The sequence below is a fragment of the Coregonus lavaretus genome (assembly GCF_964263955.1).
Source record: "Coregonus lavaretus genome assembly, contig: HAP1_SCAFFOLD_877, whole genome shotgun sequence".
Taxonomy (NCBI): Eukaryota; Metazoa; Chordata; class Actinopteri; order Salmoniformes; family Salmonidae; genus Coregonus; species Coregonus lavaretus.
In genome coordinates this window covers 41,644-64,685 of record NW_028156754.1, presented here as the reverse complement: position 1 = coordinate 64,685, position 23,042 = coordinate 41,644, and the positions used below count along the sequence as shown (strand labels likewise).

Below are 23,042 nucleotides of genomic sequence, written 5' to 3'. Positions count from 1 at the left end.
TGGTGCGGGAAGCAGGAATGGGCCGGACCGGGCTGACGACGCGCACCCCTGGCTTGGTGCGGGGAGCAGGAACGGGCCGGACCGGGCTGACGACGCGCACCCCTGGCTTGGTGCGGGGAGCAGGAACGGGCCGGACTGGACTGGCGACGCGCACCATTGGCTTGGTGCGGGGAGCAGGAACAGGCCGGGCCGGGCTGGCGACGCACACCATTGGCTTGGTGCGGGGAGCAGGAACAGGCCGGGCCGGGCTGGCGACGCGCACCATAGGCTTGGTGCGGGGAGCAGGAACAGGCCGGGCCGGGCTGGCGACGCGCACCATTGGCTTGGTGCGAGGGGCAGGAACAGGCCGGGCCGGGCTGGCGACGTGCATCATTGGCTTGGTGCGGGGAGCAGGAACAGGTCGGGCCGGACTGGGAACACGCACCACTAACTTAGTGCGGGGAGCAGGAACGGGCCGGACCGGACTGGTGACACACACCACTTGCTTGGCGTGAGGAGCGGGACTGGGTTTCTTCATAACCCTCCGCTTCCTCAGCTGCCTACACAGTTCCTCTCGCCGTGCCTCTACTCTCTCCTTCTCCCTTATCGCCTCCAGTAACTCCTCCCTCTGAACCACTAACTCCTGCTCCCTCTGGACCAATAGCCCCCTTAACCTGGTGGCCTCCTCTCCTATTCTCCCAATACGCCCTGTAGCTGCCTCCTGCTGCCCCGTCGCCCATGCCGTGTGCCCCCCCTAAAAAAATTTTGGGGTTGCCATCCGACGACGACACTGTTGACGCCGTTGCTCCTCTCTCGCCAGAGCCTTAACTTTAGCCCATGGCCCTTTCCCCGTGAGCATGTCCTCCCAGGACCACCATTGGCCCACCTGGGCCATCGCCAACCTCTCCAGCTCCTTACCCGGCGCTTGCTCCTGGACATGCTGCTTGGTCCTGTTTTGGTGGGATCTTCTGTCACGATCGTCGAAGGAGGAGGACCAAGGCGCAGCGTGATATTCGTACATCTTAATTTATTAAGTGCACACACGATAAACAAAACAACAAACGATACGTGACGTCCAATGGTACTAACACAAACCAACTGGAACAAGATCCCACAACACTGTGGGAAAACTGTCTGCTTAAGTATGGCTCCCAATCAGAGACAACAAGCAACAGCTGATACTCGTTGCCTCTGATTGAGAACCAAACTGGCCAACATAGAAACACAATACTAGATCTACGACATAGAACAAAAACACATAGACTCTACACACCCTGGCTCAACATTTTAGAGTCCCCAGAGCCAGGGTGTGACAATTATTATGTCATTGTGATTTTTCACGGGGTGCTTCAGCACCCTACTTCCCACTGCTATGATTATATCTTTCAGTCTAATGTGGCTATTTACCTACTTTTCTAGCTTTTTGTAAGTAGTTAGGAGACCTAACTATGAGATATTGTTGAACTTGCAGCCAGTCAATTAGATGTTTTATACAATCTGTGAGTAACAAGGTGGAAATTAACTGTCCTCTCCAAGTTTAGCAGGAATTTAGCCTGAAAGGATTTGAGAAATATTTGTTGACGATAGGCCTATGACATTGGCCTATGTCTCCTCTTCTGCTGCAAAGAATATCACATCTCAACAACGATTGGAGAACTGTTTAACATCACCATGGCTACCACATCCTTATGATACTTTTTCATAAGGGCAACGTGACTGCAAGAAACAAGTTGGAATGTCTGACTGAAATACTGGACAAATCATAGTTTTTTCTACAATTGGTGGTGTTTGAATTTGTTGATAAAATGCGGGACATGATTGTTTAGTTGCGGGACAAAGGGCCAAAATGCGGGACTGTCCCGCACAATCTGGGACATGTGGTCACCCTATTCCCAGGTGAATGGCTAGGCCCACTACAGAATGAAACCACACACTATTTCAGAGATATTAGCGCCACAATCAATAAGGTGAAAACAAGGTGTGGGGAGGCCGAGCCACAGAAACACTAATCAATACCTTTGTCAGATAACACTGTAAAATGAAGCATTTATGCTATAGCTAGCAATCAGTGGCGGCTCCTGAAAAAATTCTCAGGAGGGGCAATTTTTCTGATGATTTAGGTGACCTACACACATTTAAAAAAAAGATATGTCCAGCAACAACATGAAGACAGGGGCAGCATATAAGTCAATACCAGAAGCATTTATTGACTGATCTCAAAAGTGTTGGCTTACCAGGGTTGGTGGAGCCCTCAGTTTCATCTTTGCCTCGCAAAGCTAACTCAAACACTCCGCAAAACTTCACACACTGGATTAGCCGGCTGAGGATGTGGCGGTTCTTGCTAATGTCGTAGTAAATATATTTGTTATAGTGAATATGGAATATGATATGTTGAGTAAAATGTTGTGCTAAGATCTATTTAGGTCAGGAGCTGGTTATAAGTTCTGTTCCTATCCAATAACAATGGACAAAAGGGTCCTATCTTGTCAGCCTTGTCAGCAGGTGGCCAAGGACAACACCCACGCCATAGGCCTCTCAGTTCTTCCAACTCACGAGTTCTTGCTCTGAGGACACACACACACACAAACACACACACACACACACATCATCACTGTTAAACACACACACACACACATCATCACTGTTAAACACACACACACACACACACACAAAAATCCCCTCTCTTAGGCTGAACATTTGAAGACAGAGAACCCGACTCAGAGCCAATGCAACAGTGACAGTAGCCTGGAGGTGACCTCGCCCAACTCATCAGGACCAATCAGAAGATCAGAACTACTAGATTGAACCTACTTCATTTATTGCATAAAATGTCTGCACACAATGTTTCGGGGCTCTCTTCAGATAATAATAATAATAATAATAATAATATGCCATTTAGCAGACGCTTTTATCCAAAGCGACTTACAGTCATGCGTGCATACATTTTTGTGTATGGGTGGTCCCGGGGATCGAACCCACTACCTTGGCGTTACAAGCACCATGCTCTACCAGCTGAGCTACAGAAAGTGGATACTCATGGATGCGCATTGCAATTGTAAAATGTCAACACAATTGGAGACACCACGTCATTTTTGGAGACATGTTATTGACAGTAAACTATTGTAGATGCGACTGCTAACTAAATAAAACATTTTAGCTGGCTAGCTAATCATCTTAGCTAAATGTGGGGCAAACAATTCAGTTATTTACCGTTAATTTGAGGGATTGGGGTGAAAGAAATCGAGTTACATAGTGATACTTTACGATATACTGTATTGACAATATCGCAATATTTTAGCGCTAGTTGGCTGTACCTGCACCAAAACACCATTATTGTTCCTTCATAGCTTGTTCTCAATCTTTTCACATTGGGAGCCAATTAGTTTTCAGCACTTTTATTTCCATGACTGATCAAAACTCGTTCTCATGGCTTTCTGATCCCTCTGCAACAGACATATGGTGCGCAATAAAATCACAGTATCGAATCGCAATACGTATAGAATCATGAGACTCGCAATGCTGATGCATATATCTTATCGTGAGGTTCCTGGCAATTCCCAGGCCAAGTTCATTTGCCACAACAAATCTCTTCGCTAGCAAACGCGATGTCTTCTCCAAAACGACAATGTGTCTCCAGCAATGTTTACTTTTTTGACGTTCTATGGCATCTCCACTTTCCAAGCATATATGACCACATGTAATATTTTGGTAAGTGATGCAAATAGTGAACTATGTAGGGCCAGGATGTAAAATATATGTAGCTGCAGCAATTTCTCTTATCTGATATGGTAAGTAATGGGGCTTAATGTATAGCTCCCTAAGAGTTTGACGAACGGGTCCGTGAACGCGATTCCAGATATATTTACCTCTGAATAAACTGCCTTTATTACACCATATCCACATCCAGTAAACTTGTGATTATCAACACTAACCTCATCGTTGTGGCGGCGGACAGCTAGCCTGTATCCCTCGTCATCCAGTTGAGTGAGTCGCAATGTCTTTTTTCGTTCGTACCAATTTTTGGAAAATCCTCGGGTGTAGGACTTTCCGCCTTTAGTAGAAACCTGTTGAATTATTAAATTTGGTCTGGGAGGTCCTAATTGTTTCGTTGCCAATTTATCTTAATTTGTTCGCCGACAAAAAGGAACTTCTTTCAAAGACACAATCGAGTTGGACTGAAGCCTAGCCATTTTGATAGTAGTAGTGAATTGATTGAGGCTGCTACCTGGTCTTTTCTTAGTTACGTTCATTCGTGGTTACGTTATGTATGACGAAAGCGCGTAAGTGCAAGCCCACAGACACCCATAGAGAATGTATTGAAAGCTTTGAAATGTGAAAAAAATAGATTTTACATGACAGGCTATGAGAGACTTCTGGGCGATTTTCAACCTGACTGAAATCGCCCAAAAAACGGGCGGGGCCATTTGAAGCACGACTTTAGCCTGATTTGACATTTAGTGGCTGTCAGATCAGACGTGAACACTGATAACTGCTGTTGCCGTGATATAATTTTTTATAAATTTATTTAAAAAAAAAATATATATATATATATATATATTTTTTTAAATAATTGATTAGAAAAAAAATCCCTTCCTTTTCCCGTTTGGCAGTGCGTCGCCCATATCGCCCTATTGAACAAGCCGTCCCTGCTAGCAATCCAAATGAAACCTACTGAACCACTCAAATACTCCCCAGCTTATGCTTTCCAAATGGACGTTAGTTGTGAGGGCCGAGATGCCCATGCATATTATTTTGTTCGCTACCTTTCGGGGGATGCTATTCACGAGGACGTATTGTTCTGTCTCACGATTCTCAAGTATGAAACTGTACAGAGGATGCGCTGCATGGCTATACTGTAGAAAAACAGATTCCATGGTAACGAATGGTAAAAAAAATAAAATAGACTTGACTTTCTGTGTAATGAAAAGAAAATGTGTCTCCTTCCCTTTGTAACTGACATATTTGGGAAACTGAACGAACTGAACGCAAGCATGCGTGGGGAAATACAAAAACATTCTACAGGTGAGTGACCGAATCAGTGGATTCAGAGGAAAGACTTCTTATTGGAGAGAAATCTGTTTGACTGTGATCCTGCCTCAGTTGACATGCCTGTAAGTGAAATCGAAAGCTTATCGAGCCGTCATATGACCGAATGCTGCAGATAACCCATTTTGGTTCCTGACTCAAAGGCAATACCCTGCCGTCTCCCTACGAGCATTAAAACTCATGGTACCCTTTGCCAGCTCATATCTGTGTGAGGCTGGATTTAGTGCACTCGTCTGCATTAAAACCAAATATCGATCCAGGTTGGAAGTGACAGCAGAGATGAGGTGGGCACTGTCAACCACACCCCCTGACTTTGAGAAGCTCCAATGCGACATGCATCAGGTCTCTGATCTCATCATCTCATTAGTGGTGATGAGATAAGAGACATTATGTCAGACCACTTTGCTATTGACTGTCATAGCACCACATAAAAAATATGTGATGGTGAGTTGAGAATACAATCAGAAATACTGTTAGAATGTTTTGCAATTAACTGTCATAATAAAAAAGTAAACATTGGCTCTTAATTACAAAAAAACTAATTCACGTTTGGGGTCATGAGAGTTTTCAGATGGTGACGTGGGCCAAAAAAGTTTGGGAACCCCTTCCACAGGTCAAAGTGTGGTCAGTAAAAGGGAGCCGAAGGCAGCTAGCTACTCACCATAAGCACAGCGAAGTTAGTGGTGTGATTACAGAAACATCGCAGGCCGTCTTCTGAGTGGTTGACTTTGGAGCAGCCAGAGGTGCTCCAGTCTTTCAACGTGTAGTTCCACCACACGCAGGCAAAGTCATAGAGGGAGGACTTGGAGACAGCCTGAGAAGTGAGAACAGAAATAAACTCTCTGTAAAATGGAAAACTTAGATCAGGGGTGTCAAACTCATTCTAGTGTCTGCTGGTTTTTGGTTTTTCCTTTCAATTTAAGACCTAGACAATCAGATGAGGGGAGTTCCTTACAAGAGAGGAGCGAAAACCCACAGCCACTCGACCCTCCGTGGAATGAGTTTGACACGTGACTTAGATAATGGAAAACTTCCCATTAGGTTTCTCAGAGAATTTGGACCACTATGTGTTTACTGATTCCAAGAGAAATCTTACTGTGGGCTTGAAGAGCATCTCAACATGTAACCCAGACACTTGTCCCAGGTTAGCAGAGATGACCCTTCTGCTGGTTCCTGAAGAAGCTGTGTAAGTCCTGGACCTGAAGAACCAGTTGTTTTGGTAGAGCACAAAACCAATGGAGTTGTTTTTGTTTTTATTATGTAAAACTGAGTGGAGTGAAGGAGAAAGAGAGAGAGAGAGAGAGAGAGAGAGAGAGAGAGAGAGAGAGATATTGGTGATCTAAATATTTGCCATTGCTGACCTGATTTCGGAGACCACAAACAGCAGTTAAGTGCTCTCTGTGTTATCGGTAAGAGAAAATTGAAGCTTGAGTTCATACACTATGTTGGTATACCAACATTGGCTCACCTGGTGAGAATTTGATAGCAATCTGGACATCGGTAGAACCGCCGTTGTCAGCTATCAGTTCAGAGGTATTGGTGTTGAGATTAATTCTGTTGGCCACAAAATTACCAGATCTTCCTGGAGAAGGAGATTAATTTGATTTAGCAATTTAAAGCATCACAATATATTGTTACTTCTGCACTTGTCTGTAGTACACAAATCAAATCCATACCAAACATTATTGACCAACAGACGAGAAACATATAAAAAATAAGATACAACTAGTTGAACTAGTCTGTCAACACAGATATAAACTATCACTTTAAACGACACTGTGTAGGTTCACTAGCAGTCCCACCCACCAGTCAGAGCACTAAACTGGATCCCTACTGTGTCACTTGGTACTTGGACAGACTGGACTGCCAGGTTGGGCTTAACCATGAAGGACTCATTATTCTGCTGGTCCAGGGAAAACTCCTCCAGGGCCTCTGGACAGCGTCTCTCTCCTTTGCACTCTCATTCCTGGCATTCAGCAGCTGACTGATGGTAGTTACAGCTGCCACTGCGATGTCCTGCAACATGATCAAAACCAGGGAATGACCCTCAAGTGTTCAAATCACTGTAATAACAACCTCACGTTTCTCTCCAGAACATGTCATAGTCACGACTTGATTCCAAAACATGTTATACCTCTGTGATATTTGCAGACCGAAGAAGCTTGTTAGCTATCTGAGCTGCTGTGGTGATGTTGTCAGCTGATAGCAGCTCTGGTTGGGAGGTCAGGATCTGAGTACTGAAGGCTAGCTGTGCTAAATCAACTTTACTGCTGGAGATCTGAATAGGGAGAGATGATTATTTTAATTTATTTTAGTATTGTATTGTTTTTAAACAGAACGTTGTATAAGTGGCAGCAACATGCTGAACTGTGAGTACATTGGGATATTAAAATTGCCAATACTAATTTTGTGGCTCAGTTGTTAGAGCAAGGCGCTTGCAACACCAGGGTTGTAGGTTTGATTCCCACGGGGGATCAGTAAGAAAGAGTAGGAAAATGTATGCACTTAATACTGTAAGTTGCTCTGGATAAGAGCGTCTGCTAAACGACTAAATGTAAGGTTACACACAATAAAAATAAAATCCTCATTAACTGTTAAGCAGAATACAACAGGTGTAGACTTTACTGTGAAATGCATACTGACGAGCCCTTTCCCAACAATGCAGAGTTAAAATTATGAAAATTAGCACTCAAGGAAATAGTAACAATAAAATTAAAATAATGAAGCTATATACAAGGAGAACCGGTACCGAGTCAATGTATTTTGATACGAGGTAGTTGAGTTGGTTGAGGTAAATGACCCAAAGACTGGTCATAAATCGAGACTGGTCATAAATCAGGTTCATAAAAAATATGCCTATTGACATACGTCTTCTTTAATGCCACTGAGGGTTAATTCACACTGCAGATTGTGAGGACGACCAAATGTCGGAGAGCCAGTGTCATTCAAACATCTTGCTGAGGCTTCTGGTAAACCGGCTGGAGGAACAAAGACAAATAGATATTCAAGATGTTATGTTACCTTATACAACATTAATTAGAACTGTAACATTTTTGTCATTTTAGGTGAATAAAAGCAACATACCACTGGTTGTATCTTCACCACACAATTGTTCTGAATAAGTAGACCAGCCTACCGTTGTTCTTGGGAAGGAGAATTCATAATTGATGGATGAATTGCAGAAATTCCCTATCGAAGTAAAATGCATTTCAACATGGACCAAATGTATGACTGCAGACATGAAATATATATTCTGAATGTGAGATCCAGGGAATAGTGTTGTGGACTGTGCATGTGAGATCCAGGGTTAGGAGTAGTGAAGTGGTGTGTGCTGTGAATGTGAGATCCATGGTTAGGTATAGTAGTGTAGTTGTTTAGTCTGAATGTGAGATCCAGGGTTAGGTATAGTAGTGTGGAATTGTGGAGTGGTGTCTGAATGTGAGATCGAGGGTTATGTATACTGTAATTGTGTGGACGTACCCTCTGAACAGGTCTCTCCAGTCCACTCATCAGGACAGATACAGACTCCATTCTGCAGCTCACCACCATTGATACAGACCAGAGGAGTGGTTGTGGTGGTAGAGGTGATGGTAGAGGGGGTGGTAGAGGTGATGGTGGAGGTTGTGGGGAGAGTGGTACCGGTTGTGCTTGTAAGTGGAGGATGTTCAGTAGTTGGAGTGTCGGTAGTTGGACTGTCGGTTGTTGGCGTGTCGGTTGTTGGTGTGCCGGTTGTTGGAGTATCGGTAGTTGGAATGCCGGTAGTTGGAATGTTGGTAGTTGGAATGTTGGTAGTTGGAAAGTCGGAAGTTGGAGTGTCGGTAGTTGGAAAGTCGGTAGTTGGAAAGTCGGTAGTTGGAAAGTCTGAAGTTGGAAAGTTGGTAGTTGGAAATTCGGCAGTTGTAATGTCGGATGTTGGAATTTCGGTAGTTGGAAAGTCAGTAGTTGGACAGTCGGTAGACGGACAGTCGATTGTTGGAAAGTTGGAAGTTGGAAAGTCGGTAGTTGGAATGTCGGATGTTGGAATGCCGGTAGTTGGAAATTCGGCAGTTGTAATGTCAGAAGTTGGAAAGTTGGAAGTTGGAAAATCGGTAGTTGGAAAGTCGGTAGTTGGACAGTTGGTAGATGGACAGTCGATTGTTGGAAATTCGGTAGTTGGAATGTCGGAAGTTGGAAAGTCGGTAGTTGGAAAGTCAGTAGTTGCGCAGTCGGCAGATGGACAGTCGGCAGATGGACAGTCGGAAGTTGGAAAGTTGGACGTTGGAATGTCGGACGTTGGAATGTCGTGAGTTGGAAAGTCTGTAGTTTTAAATTCGGTAATTGGACAGTCTTTAGTTGGACAGTAGGTAGTTGGAAAGTCAGTTGTTGGAATGTCGAAAGGTGGAAAGTCGTAGTTGGAAAGTCGGTAGTTGGAGGGTTGGAAGTTGGAAAGTCGGTATTTGGAAAGTCGATAGTTGGAAATTCGGTTGTTGGAGTGTCTATAGTTGGAGTGTTAGTTCTTGGAGTGTTAGTTGTTGGAGTGTCGGTAGTTGGAAAGTTGGTAGTTGAAAAGTCGGTAGTTGGAGGGTTGGAAGTTGGAAAGTCGGTGTTTGGAAAGTCGATAGTTGGAAATTCGGTTGTTGGAGTGTCTATAGTTGGAGTGTTAGTTCTTGGAGTGTTAGTTGTTGGAGTGTCGGTTGCTGGAATGTCGGTTGCTGGAGTGTCTTTAGTTGGAGTGTCAGTTGTTGGGGTGTCAGTTGTTGAAAAGTCGGTGGCTGGAAAGTCGATAGTTGGAAAGTCGGTAGTTGGAAAGTCAGTAGTTGGATAGTCGGTAGTCGGAGTGTCGGAAGTTGGAAAGTTGGTAGTTGGAGAGTCGGAAGTTGGAAAGTCGGTGGTTGGAAAGTCGGTAGTTGGATAGTCTGTTGTTGGAAAGTTGGTAGTTGGAAAGTCAGTTGCTGGAAAGTTGGTAGTTGGATAGTTGTTTGCTGGAGTGTCGGTTGCTGGAGTGTCTACAGTTGGAGAGTCAGCTGCTGGAGTGCCAGTTGTTGGAGTGTCAGTTGTTGGAGTGTCAGTTGTTGTAGTGTCAGTTGTTGGAGTGTCAGTTGTTGGAAAGCCGGTAGTTGGAAAGTCGGTAGTTGGAAAGTTGGTAGTTGTAGTTTCGGTAGCTGGAGTGTCAGTAATTGGAGGGTCAGTAGTTGGAGTGTCAGTAGTTGGAGTGTCGGTAGTTGGACTGTCAGTTTGAGTGTCTGTGGTTGGAGTGTAAGGAATTGGGGTTATACGGTCATCAGTAGTTGGAGTAGTTATGTCAATGGTGGTTGGAATGACAGAGGATGTGGTGAGATTCCGCTGTGGCAAAGAGACTGCCCCAAAAATATATATATACACCTCAGTAAACCACATAAACAAGGGTACATAGTGTCATTTGCTATACGCATACGAGATGATCCATGTTGTTCCAGTTTCATCGGGTCTTCACCAGTTTTCTATTGTACTTTATGAAAGAAAGAAGTCATCCCATTGAGAACTTGTGGTCGATCCTCAAGAGGCGGGTGGACAAACAAAAACCCACAACTTCTGACAAACTCCAAGCATTGATTATGCAAGAATGGGCTGCCATCAGTCAGGATGTGGCCCAGAAGTTAATTGACAGCATGCCAGGGCGGATTGCAGAGGTCTTGAAAAAGAAGAGTCAACACTGCAAATATTGAGGCAAAGACTTTTGGAGGATGGCCTGGTGTCAAGAAGGGCAGCGAGGAAGCCACTTCTCTCCAGGAAAAACGAAAGGGACAGACTGATATTCTGCAAAAGGTACAGGGATTGGACTGCTGAGGACTGGAGTAAAGTAATTTTCTCTGATGAATCCCCTTTCCGATTGTTTGGGGCATCCGGAAAAAAGCTTGTCCGGAGAAGACAAGGTGAGCGCTACCATCAGTCCTGTGTCATGCCAACAGTAAAGCATCCTGAAACCATTCATGTGTGGGGTTGCTTCTCAGCCAAGGGAGTGGGATAACTCACAATTTTGCCTAAGAACACAGCTATGAATAAAGAATGTTACCAACACATCCTCCGAGAGCAACTTCTCCCAACCATCCAAGAACAGTTTGGTGACGAACAATGCCTTTTCCAGCATGACGGAGCACCTTGCCATAAGGCAAAAGTGATAACTAAGTGGCTCGGGGAACAAAACATCGACATTTTTGGTCCATTGCCAGGAAACTCCCCAGACCTTAAACCCATTGAGAATTTGTGGTCGATCCTCAAGAGGCGGGTGGACAAACAAAAACCCACAACTTCTGACAAACTCCAAGCATTGATTATGCAAGAATGGGCTGCCATCAGTCAGGATGTGGCCCAGAAGTTAATTGACAGCATGCCAGGGCGGATTGCAGAGGTCTTGAAAAAGAAGAGTCAACACTGCAAATATTGACTCTTTGCAAAAAATGGAACGTCATTGTCAATGAAAGCCTTTGACACTTATGGAATGCTTGTCATTATACTTCAGTGTACCATAGTAACTACTGACATAAAGATCTAAGAACACTGAAGCAGCAAACTTTGTGGAGACCAATACTTGTGTCATTCTCAAAACATTTTTGACCACGAATGTATATTTTTGAACATCTGGAGAGTGACGGCAATCTTCTTATGCAATTCTCAATCATAGAAGAAACTCCACAGCATCATACACTACCGGTCAAAAGATTTAAAACACCTACTCATTCAAGGGTTTTTCTTTATTTTTACTATTTTCTACATTGTAGAATAACAGTGAAGACATCAAAACTATGAAATACACACATGGAATCTTGTAGTAACCAAGAAAGTGTTAAACAAGTCAAAATATATTTTATATTTGAGATTCTTCAAATTGCCACCATTTGCCTTGATGACACTTTTGCACACTCTTGGCATTCTCTCAACCAGCTTCATGAGGTAGTTACCTGGAATGCATTTCAATTAACAGGTGTGCCTTCTTAAAAGTTAATTTGTGGAATTTCATTCCTTCTTTTCTTAATGCGTTTGATTCAATCAGTTGTGTTGTGACAAGGTAGTGGGGGTATACAGAAGATAGCCCTATTTGGTAAAAGACCAAGTCCATATTATGGCAAGAACAGCTGAAATAAGCAGAGAAACAACAGTCCATCATACTTTAAGACATGTAGGTCAGTCAATACGGAACATTTCAAGAACTTTGAAAGTTTCTTCAAGTGCAGTGACAAAAACCATCAAGCGCTATGATGAAACTGGCTCTCAGGAAGCCCGGCCTGTTCCTGCTCCTCGCACCAAGCCAGTGGTGTGTGTCGCCAACTCGGCCCGGGCTGTTCCTACTCCTCGTACCAAGCCAGTGATGCACGTCGCCAGCCCGGCCCGGCCTGTTCCTGCTACTCGCACCAAGCCAGTGGTGCGCGGCGCCAGCCCGGCCCGGCCTGTTCCTGCTCCTCGCACCAAGCCAGTGGTAAGCGTCGCCAGCCCGACCCGCCCTGTTCCTGCTCCTCGCACCAAGCCAGTGGTGCGCGTCGCCAGCCCGGCCCGGCCTGTTCCTGCTCCTCGCACCAAGCCAGTGGTGCGCGTCGCCAGTCCGGCCCGGCCTGTTCCTGCACCTCGCACCAAGCCAGTGGTGCGCGTCGCCAGCCCGGCCTGTTCCTGCTCCTCGCACCAAGTCAGTGGTGCGCATCGCCAGCTCGGCCCGGCCTGTTCCTGCTCCTTGCAGCAAGCCAGTGGTGCGCATCGCCAGCCCGGCCCGGCCTGTTCCTGCTCCTCGCACCAAACCAGTGGTGCGCGTCACCAGCCCAGCCCAGTCTCTTCCTGCTCCTCGCACCAAGCCAGTGGTGTGTGTCGCCAACTCGGCCCGGCCTGTTCCTGCTCCTCGCACCAAGCCAGAGATGCGCGTCGCCAGCCCGGCCCGGCCTGTTCCTGCTCCTCGCACCAAGCCAGTGGTGCGCGTCGCCAGCCCGACCCGGCCTGTTCCTGCTCCTCGCACCAAGCCAGTGGTGCGCGTCACCAGCCCGGCCCGGCCTGTTCCTACTCCTCGCACCAAACCAGTGTTGCGCATCTTCAGTCCGGTCCGGCCCGTGCCTGCTCCTCGCACCAGACCAGTGGTGCGCATCGCCAGCCCGACCCAGCCTGTTCCTGCTCCTCGCACCAAGCCAGTGATGCGCGATGCCAGCCCGACCCGGCCTGTTCCTGCTCCTCGCACCAAGCCAGTGGTGCGCGTCGCCAGCCCGGCCCGGCCTGTTCCTGCTCCTCGCACCAAGCCAGTGATGCGCGTCGCCAGCCCGGCCCGGCCTGTTCCTGCTCCTCGCACCAAGCCAGTGGTGCGCGTCGCCAGCCCGACCCGGCCTGTTCCTGCTCCTCGCACCAAGCCAGTGGTGCGCGTCGCCAGCCCGGCCCGGCCTGTTCCTACTCCTCGCACCAAACCAGTGTTGCGCATCGCCAGTCCGGTCCGGCCCGTGCCTGCTCCTCGCACCAGACCAGTGGTGCGTTTGTCTAGTCCTCCACTCCGGAGCCAGAGCAGTCCGCTCCACCGGTGCCTGATCCAGTTCCGGTCAGCTGTTCCACTCCGGAGCCAGAGCAGTCCGCTCCGCCAGTGCCTGATCTAGCTCCGGTCAGCTGCTCCACTCCGGAGCCAGAGCAGTCCGCTCCGCCAGTGCCTGATCTAGCTCCGGTCAGCTGCTCCACTCCGGAGCCAGAGCAGTCCGCTTCACCGGTGCCCAGTCCAGCTCCGGTCAGCGGCTCCAGTCCAGACCATGACGTCAGCCCCTCTCCAGGTTCGGGGTCTCCCACACCAGGGTCCAGACTGGGCCTGGCGTATCGTGGGAGGAAGGAGAGGGGAAGCAGCGCGCCGAGATCCAGACCAGACCAGGGGCGCAACAGGGAGGTGAAGAGTGATAGGTCGTCACGCCCTGAGCCGGATCCGCCTCCGAAGCGGAATGCCCACCCGGCCCCTACCCTGTTATGTTCATGTTGTGCGGTCGGAGTCCGCATCTTTGGGGGGGGGTACTGTCACGCCCTGACTCAGGGGACGCATATATGTTGAGTCAGGGTGTGTATATTCCTTGTTGTGTTTGTTCTATGTTGTAGGATCTAGTATGTCTAGATCTATGTTGGCCGGTGTGGTTCCCAATCAGAGGCAGCTGTCGCTCGTTGTCTCTGATTGGGGACCATACTTAGGCAGCCTATTGGCACTAGTGGGTTGTGGGATCTTGTTCCGTGTGAGGTATGTTGTTTGTGTCTACCTTGGACTTCACGTTTCGTTTAGTTTGTTGTTTTGTCGTTGTGTTTATTCGGTTCAAATAAACATGTATGCATATCACGCTGCACCTTGGTCTGACCCGTCTATGAACGAACGTGACATTCGTTTCATAAGGATGAAAATCTGGTGTTGCTATGTCAAACAGTTTTGTTATATTTCAGTCTTCTGTGATGTATATAAAGTGTAATATTAGGATGGAAACTCAAAATGGCATAGATTTCAACTCTATATCTGGCATTGTACATGTTTCTTCTTCTTTTTAAGCCCATAACCATGTGTGTGTGGTGTATACTTTTGTTTGAAAGTAGATTTGTTAACAAGACAACCAAGAATCACTCTGTGTGACTCTGATTTAGCCCACTGAAGTAAAAGGTTAATACATTAAAAGTGCGGCCTCTGTAAAGAACGAACATGGCCCGCAGGGAAAATTATGTAGTTGGACATCCCTAGGCTACACTGTCTAAAGATATTTTCTGAGATATTGTGTAAAGTAGTGTAATTTCTCACAAAAAAATACTGAAACAAACATTCGATTCAAAGAGAATAATCACAGTTTTATTCAAAACAGTTATTTCAAAAAACACATACAGTATGTATATACAGTATGTGCATAGCCAAAAAATCCTTGGACAACACAACTTTGAGGGAATTCACAGTAAAAATACATTGATTCAAAATGGTGTGTATTATACTGTATGTTATTGGCAATAGTGGAGGTATATGAGATATTTTCCAACAGAGGTTGAACTTGCAGCCCATCAGTTAGATGTCTGTGAGGAACAAGGTGGAAATGACAGATCAGTGTCCTGCTGTGTGTATGATTCTACTTTTTCACTTTGCTCGCCTCGCCAAAGACTGAACTTCTTGGTGTGAAGAGGGATTCTAGCGCTAGAGACATATTTCAAAGCACTTGACATCAGTTTCTTGACAATTGCTGTTCTTGCTGTGAACAGAATGAAAACCTGCAAGCCCTGTGGAACGAAAACACAAAGACATTATCAAGTATTTTCAGGAACACAAAAGGACAAACAAAAGGTAGCGTTTCCATAAAGAGCAGCGGAATTTATTAATGTTTAGTAGCTGTCTAGTTTTCAATCATGTCTGGATTCTGTGGTACAATAGTACACTAGTCTTTATATTTAACATTTGAGTCATTTAGCAGACTCTCTCATCCAGAGCGACTTACAGTAGTGAGTGCATACATTTACTACCTGAGTGGTGGTGAGTACACAGAAGGAGATGTTGAGTATGGTGTACATGGTCTCGTTCTGTGTAATGAGCAACAGATAGCCCAGGATCCAGGAGAGACTGAGCACTACAGCCAGAGAAAAGCTACTGAGGAACTTCTTCTTCATCGATGTGTGTCTTGTACTGGGAAATATAACCAACATGCTTAGACTGCGGTCATAGACTGCTGTAATGCTGTGGTAAAATAACAGTATGCTTCCAATGACTGAGTGGGTTAGAGAATGGTGCTCATTAAATAGTATGAATAAGTTACTAATGACTGAATTAATAATAAAAAAAGCATGCATTTTATTTATAAAAAGTTTTAATTGAAAGACAATACAAATTAACAAGCTCGTTAGTAGGCATTTAAATCAAGACTGATCTTTATGACTACAACTTTCCACTTTGTGCCCCCAAAATGCCCCCATTAATGTTACCTGGTTATATGTGGGTTGGTCTTGGATGTTGTAACTGCAAAATATACCAACACCACCATGTTGAAGATAAGAATGAACGCCACAGGGATCAGGAACCCGCAAAACATTGGCAGCTTGAAGTCAAAGTTCCCGTTTGGATCGAGGGCAGCAAGCCAGCAACTGAGGTGACAAATGAATGAGTTAGAGAGTGGGACTATTTGACAGACAAAACAGGACACCAGTGATTTGAATAACGTGGTATAAAGTAAACATGGTGGATTGCATAAGTAAACAAGAAACCGTTCAACACAATGGATCATTCGTTTCGTTTTTACAACTTCTTAAATTGCTCGTTGACATCGTTAAAAGCATACAATATGAAAATTGACAGGGAAAACCTTTTACAGTATGAGTTATAACATTTTATACAGCAATTGCCCCACATTGACATTGGTAGTACAGTACAGTATAGTACAATACAGTACAATTCACGTGAGAGATATCGATCACCTCCAGCTCGTGGCTTCAGCCAATCAGACTGTCCCCATGCACCCCACACTCTGCCCATGCAGTGGTTCACAAACCAGTAAATACGTAGAGCCGGATCGCTCTCTTTCAAGTACAGTACAGTATAGTAAAGTATAGTATTGTAAAATACGGTATTGACTCACAATTCTTCCTGCCTGTAACCCAGTGGATTATCCACCCTGTAACAAATTCCTAAGGTGAGGGCCACCACAACCGCAGGCAGTCCTAAAGGACAGAGAATGTTGTTGTTATGTCCTGGTAGATTAGCATGCAGACATATACAGATTATATACTACACATACATCCTCTAAAGACATAACATCACTATACAAGTTGCTTTTAAGTTCTATTTCAGGCTTATTAGAGCCTGAAAATATAACCCGGCATTCGTTTTGGTTCAAGGAACCCAGGGCTAATGCCAGCCAAAGCTTCTGAAACAACTAAATACTTTATTTTTCTCCAAGCTGTCCTACCCCATCCGATGGCCACGGTACAGGCTGTGAAGTGTGACGGGTTGGTGGCCAGGCTGTTTCTGATCATCAGGAAGACATGTGTGGCGTACAGCGTGTTCCAGGTCAACGTCTCCAACAGGAAGTACTGCAGCAGGACTGCGACTGCAGTACAGGGGCCTCTGTCCCGCTCTGTGTGTGTGTCAGACGGGGGGAGAATGTTGGCCTCCTGTATTTCAGGTTTCTTTAGCTGTTTATGAGGGTTGTCCACTCCCAACATGAAGAGGAGGGTGAAGATCAGGAGACACACGCAGATGCTCACTAAGAGGACCGTTGGGTTGGTATTGCCTAGTTGGAACAAAATCCTGAAATACCTGCGGCACTCCAGGAACTGTGCTGCTTGCCCCTGACTTAGATAATGGATAACTTCACATTACGTTTCCCAGAGAATTTGGACCACTCTGCGTTTACTGATTCCAAGAGAAATCTTACTGTAGGCTTGAAGAGCATCTCAACATGTAACCCAGACACTTGTCCCAGGTTAGCAGAGATGACCCTTCTGCTGGTTCCTGAAGAAGCTGTGTAAGTCCTGGACCTGAAGAACCAGTCGTTTTGGTAGAGCACACAACCAATGGAGTTGTTTTTGTTTTTATTATGTAAAACTGAGTGGAGTGAAGGAGAAAGAGAGAGAGAGAGAGAGAGAGAGAGAGAGAGAGAGAGAGAGAGAGAGAGAGAGAGAGAGAGAGAGAGAGAGAGAGAGAGAGAGAGAGAGAGAGAGAGAGATTGGTGATCTAAATATTTGCCATTGCTGACCTGATTTCGGAGACCACAAACAGCAGTTAAGTGCTCTCTGTGTTATCGGTAAGAGAAAATTGAAGCTTGAGTTCATACACTATGTTGGTATACCAACATTGGCTCACCTGGTGAGAATTTGATAGCAATCTGGACATCGGTAGAACCGCCGTTGTCAGCTATCAGTTCAGAGGTATTGGTGTTGAGATTAATTCTGTTGGCCACAAAATTACCAGATCTTCCTGGAGAAGGAGATTAATTTGATTTAGCAATTTAAAGCATCACAATATATTGTTACTTCTGCACTTGTCTGTAGTACACAAATCAAATCCATACCAAACATTATTGACCAACAGACGAGAAACATATAAAAAATAAGATACAACTAGTTGAACTAGTCTGTCAACACAGATATAAACTATCACTTTAAACGACACTGTGTAGGTTCACTAGCAGTCCCACCCACCAGTCAGAGCTGTAAACTGGATCCCTACTGTGTCACTTGGTACTTGGACAGACTGGACTACCAGGTTGGGCTTAACCATGAAGGACTCATTATTCTGCTGGTCCAGGGAAAACTCCTCCAGGGTCTCTGTGAGGCTGGGAGAGAAACACAGAAACACATTAGTTTACATGCACCCATGCAGACACGCACAGACACACATAAACTCAAACATATGTAGAAACACATACACACACCTCTGGACAGCGTCTCTCTCCTTTGCACTCTCATTCCTGGCATTCAGCAGCTGACTGATGGTAGTTACAGCTGCCACTGCGATGTCCTGCAACATGATCAAAACCAGGGAATGACCCTCAAGTGTTCAAATCACTGTAATAACAACCTCACGTTTCTCTCCAGAACATGTCATAGTCACGACTTGATTCCAAAACATGTTATACCTCTGTGATATTTGCAGACCGAAGAAGCTTGTTAGCTATCTGAGCTGCTGTGGTGATGCTGTCAGCTGATAGCAGCTCTGGTTGGGAGGTCAGGATCTGAGTACTGAAGGCTAGCTGTGCTAAATCAACTTTACTGCTGGAGATCTGAATAGGGAGAGATGATTATTTTAATTTATTTTAGTATTGTATTGTTTTTAAACAGAACGTTGTATAAGTGGCAGCAACATGCTGAACTGTGAGTACATTGGGATATTAAAATTGCCAATACTAATTTTGTGGCTCAGTTGTTAGAGCAAGGCGCTTGCAACACCAGGGTTGTAGGTTTGATTCCCACGGGGGATCAGTAAGAAAGAGTAGGAAAATGTATGCACTTAATACTGTAAGTTGCTCTGGATAAGAGCGTCTGCTAAACGACTAAATGTAAGGTTACACACAATAAAAATAAAATCCTCATTAACTGTTAAGCAGAATACAACAGGTGTAGACTTTACTGTGAAATGCATACTGACGAGCCCTTTCCCAACAATGCAGAGTTAAAATTATGAAAATTAGCACTCAAGGAAATAGTAACAATAAAATTAAAATAATGAAGCTATATACAAGGAGAACCGGTACCGAGTCAATGTATTTTGATACGAGGTAGTTGAGTTGGTTGAGGTAAATGACCCAAAGACTGGTCATAAATCGAGACTGGTCATAAATCAGGTTCATAAAAAATATGCCTATTGACATACGTCTTCTTTAATGCCACTGAGGGTTAATTCACACTGCAGCTTGTGAGGACGACCAAATGTCGGAGAGCCAGTGTCATTCAAACATCTTGCTGAGGCTTCTGGTAAACCGGCTGGAGGAACAAAGACAAATAGATACTCAAGATGTTATGTTACCTTATACAACATTAATTAGAACTGTAACATTTTTGTCATTTTAGGTGAATAAAAGCAACATACCACTGGTTGTCTCCTCACCACACAATTGTTCTGAATAAGCAGACCAGCCAACCGTTGTTCTTGGGAAGGAGAATTCATAATTGATGGATGAATTGCAGAAATTCCCTATCGAAGTAAAATGCATTTCAACATTGACCAAATGTATGACTGCAGACATGAAATATATATTCTGAATGTGAGATCCAGGGAATAGTGTTGTGGACTGTGCATGTGAGATCCAGGGTTAGGAGTAGTGAAGTGGTGTGTGCTGTGAATGTGAGATCCATGGTTAGGTATAGTAGTGTAGTTGTTTAGTCTGAATGTGAGATCCAGGGTTAGGTATAGTAGTGTGGAATTGTGGAGTGGTGTCTGAATGTGAGATCGAGGGTTATGTATACTGTAATTGTGTGGACGTACCCTCTAAACAGGTCTCTCCAGTCCACTCATCAGGACAGATACAGACTCCATTCTGCAGCTCACCACCATTGATACAGACCAGAGGAGTGATTGTGGTGGTAGAGGTGATGGTAGAGGGGGTGGTAGAGGTGATGGTGGAGGTTGTGGGGAGAGTGGTACCGGTTGTGCTTGTAAGTGGAGGATGTTCAGTAGTTGGAGTGTCGGTAGTTGGACTGTCGGTTGTTGGCGTGTCGGTTGTTGGTGTGCCGGTTGTTGGAGTATCGGTAGTTGGAATGCCGGTAGTTGGAGTGTTGGTAGTTGGAATGTTGGTAGTTGGAAAGTCGGAAGTTGGAGTGTCGGTAGTTGGAAAGTCGGTAGTTGGAAAGTCGGTCGTTGGAAAGTCTGAAGTTGGAAAGTTGGTAGTTGGAAATTCGGCAGTTGTAATGTCAGATGTTGGAATTTCGTAGTTGGAAAGTCAGTAGTTGGACAGTCGGTAGACGGACAGTCGATTGTTGGAAAGTTGGAAGTTGGAAAGTCGGTAGTTGGAATGTCGGATGTTGGAATGCCGGTAGTTGGAAATTCGGCAGTTGTAATGTCAGAAGTTGGAAAGTTGAAAGTTGGAAAATCGGTAGTTGGAAAGTCGGTAGTTGGACAGTCGGTAGATGGACAGTCGATTGTTGGAAATTCGGTAGTTGGAATGTCGGAAGTTGGAAAGTCGGTAGTTGGAAAGTCAGTAGTTGCACAGTCGGCAGATGGACAGTCGGAAGTTGGAAAGTCGGACGTTGGAATGTCGTGAGTTGGAATGTCGTGAGTTGGAAAGTCTGTAGTTTTAAATTCGGTAATTGGACAGTCTTTAGTTGGACAGTAGGTAGTTGGAAAGTCAGTTGTTGGAATGTCGGAAGGTGGAAAGTCGGTAGTTGGAAAGTCGGTAGTTGGAGGGTTGGAAGTTGGAAAGTCGGTATTTAGAAAGTCGATAGTTGGAAATTCGGGTTGTTGGAGTGTCTATAGTTGGAGTGTTAGTTCTTGGAGTGTTAGTTGTTGGAGTGTCGGTAGTTGGAAAGTCGGTAGTTGGAAAGTCGGTAGTTGGAGGGTTGGAAGTTGGAAAGTCGGTATTTGGAAAGTCGATAGTTGGAAATTCGGTTGTTGGAGTGTCTATAGTTGGAGTGTTAGTTCTTGGAGTGTTAGTTGTTGGAGTGTCGGTTGCTGGAATGTCGGTTGCTGGAGTGTCTTTAGTTGGAGTGTCAGTTGTTGGGGTGTCAGTTGTTGGAGTGTCGGTTGTTGGAGTGTCAGTTGTTGAAAAGTCGGTGGCTGGAAAGTCGATAGTTGGAAAGTCGGTAGTTGGAAAGTCAGTAGTTGGATAGTCGGTAGTCGGAATGTCGGAAGTTGGAAAGTTGGTAGTTGGAGAGTCGGAAGTTGGAAAGTCGGTGGTTGGAAAGTCGGTAGTTGGATAGTCTGTAGTTGAAAAGTTGGTAGTTGGAAAGTCAGTTGCTGGAAAGTTGGTAGTTGGATAGTTGTTTGCTGGAGTATCGGTTGCTGGAGTGTCTACAGTTGGAGAGTCAGCTGCTGGAGTGCCAGTTGTTGGAGTGTCAGTTGTTGGAGTGTCAGTTGTTGGAAAGCCGGTAGTTGGAAAGTCGGTAGTTGGAAAGTTGGTAGTTGTAGTTTCGGTAGCTGGAGTGTCAGTAATTGGAGGGTCAGTAGGGTTTTTTCTTTATTTTTACTATTTTCTACATTGTAGAATAACAGTGAAGACATCAAAACTATGAAATACACACATGGAATCTTGTAGTAACCAAGAAAGTGTTAAACAAGTCAAAATATATTTTATATTTGAGATTCTTCAAATTGCCACCATTTGCCTTGATGACACTTTTGCACACTCTTGGCATTCTCTCAACCAGCTTCATGAGGTAGTTACCTGGAATGCATTTCAATTAACAGGTGTGCCTTCTTAAAAGTTAATTTGTGAAATTTCATTCCTTCTTTTCTTAATGCGTTTGATTCAATCAGTTGTGTTGTGACAAGGTAGTGGGGGTATACAGAAGATAGCCCTATTTGGTAAAAGACCAAGTCCATATTATGGCAAGAACAGCTGAAATAAGCAGAGAAACAACAGTCCATCATACTTTAAGACATGTAGGTCAGTCAATACGGAACATTTCAAGAACTTTGAAAGTTTCTTCAAGTGCAGTGACAAAAACCATCAAGCGCTATGATGAAACTGGCTCTCAGGAGGACCACCACAGGAATGGAAGACCCAGATTTACCTCTGCTGCAGAGGATATGTTCATAAGAGTTACTAGCCTCAGAAATTGCAGCCCAAATAAACGCTATACAGAGTTCAAGTAACAAACACATCTCAACATCAACTGTTCAGAGGAGACTGTGTGAGTCAGGCCTTCATGGTCGAATTGCTGCAAAGAAACCACTACTAAAGGACACCAATAAGAAGAAGAGACTTGCTTGGGCCAAGAAACACGAGCAATGGACATTAGACCGATGGAAATTTGACCTTTGGTCTGGAGTCCAAATTTGAGTTTTTGGTTCAAACCACTGTGTCTTTGTGAGACGCATGTGTGGGTGAACGGATGATCTCCGCATGTGTATTTCCCACCATAAAGCATGGAAGAGGCGGTGTTATGGTGTGGGGGTGCTTTGCTGGTGACACTGTCTATGATTTATTTCGAATTCAAGGCACTCTTAACCAGCATGGTTACCATAGCATTCTACAGCGACACGCCATCCCATCTGGTTTGTGCTTAGAGGGACTATCATTTGCTTTTCAACAGGACAATGACCCAACACACCTCAAGGCTGTGTAATGGCTATTTTCCCAAGAAGGAGAGTGATGGAGTGCTGCATCAAATGACCTGGCCTCCACAATCCCCCTACCTCAACCAAATTGATATGGTTTGGGATGAGTCGGACCGCAGAGTGAAGGAAAAGCAGCCAACAAATGCTCAGGTTATGTGGGAACTCCTTCAAGACTGTTGGAAAAGCATTCCAGGTGAAGCTGGTTGAGAGAATGCCAAGAGTGTGCAAAGCTGTCATCAAGGCAAAGGGTGGCTATTTGAGGAATCTCAAATAGAAACACTTTTTTGGTTACTACATATTTCCATATGGATTATGTCATAGTTTTTCTACAATG

At 45.0% G+C, this 23,042-nt stretch overlaps 2 pseudogenes across 2 annotated transcripts in view; both read right to left on the bottom strand.

The window, feature by feature from the left end:
* The window catches only part of LOC311126008 (adhesion G-protein coupled receptor G7-like), a 29,084-nt pseudogene that overhangs the window by 5,882 nt on the left and 160 nt on the right, over positions 1-23,042 (bottom strand). Inside the window, exons 2-10 of the transcript in view lie at positions 10,265-10,361; positions 8,506-8,717; positions 8,110-8,214; positions 7,894-8,003; positions 7,160-7,303; positions 6,832-7,041; positions 6,494-6,607; positions 6,122-6,291; positions 5,687-5,839 (exon numbers count right to left, since the gene is read on the bottom strand). The product of the transcript in view is annotated as an adhesion G-protein coupled receptor G7-like (transcript). The remainder of the gene's footprint in view (positions 1-5,686; positions 5,840-6,121; positions 6,292-6,493; positions 6,608-6,831; positions 7,042-7,159; positions 7,304-7,893; positions 8,004-8,109; positions 8,215-8,505; positions 8,718-10,264; positions 10,362-23,042) is intronic.
* On the bottom strand, positions 14,986-22,637 carry LOC311126006 (adhesion G-protein coupled receptor G7-like; annotated as a pseudogene). Its single transcript has 13 exons — positions 22,612-22,637; positions 19,919-20,085; positions 19,523-19,627; positions 19,307-19,416; positions 18,573-18,716; positions 18,369-18,454; positions 18,136-18,269; positions 17,798-17,911; positions 16,902-17,539; positions 16,572-16,653; positions 15,922-16,080; positions 15,466-15,625; positions 14,986-15,225 (listed from the first exon to the last, which is right to left on the bottom strand). The product of its transcript is annotated as an adhesion G-protein coupled receptor G7-like (transcript).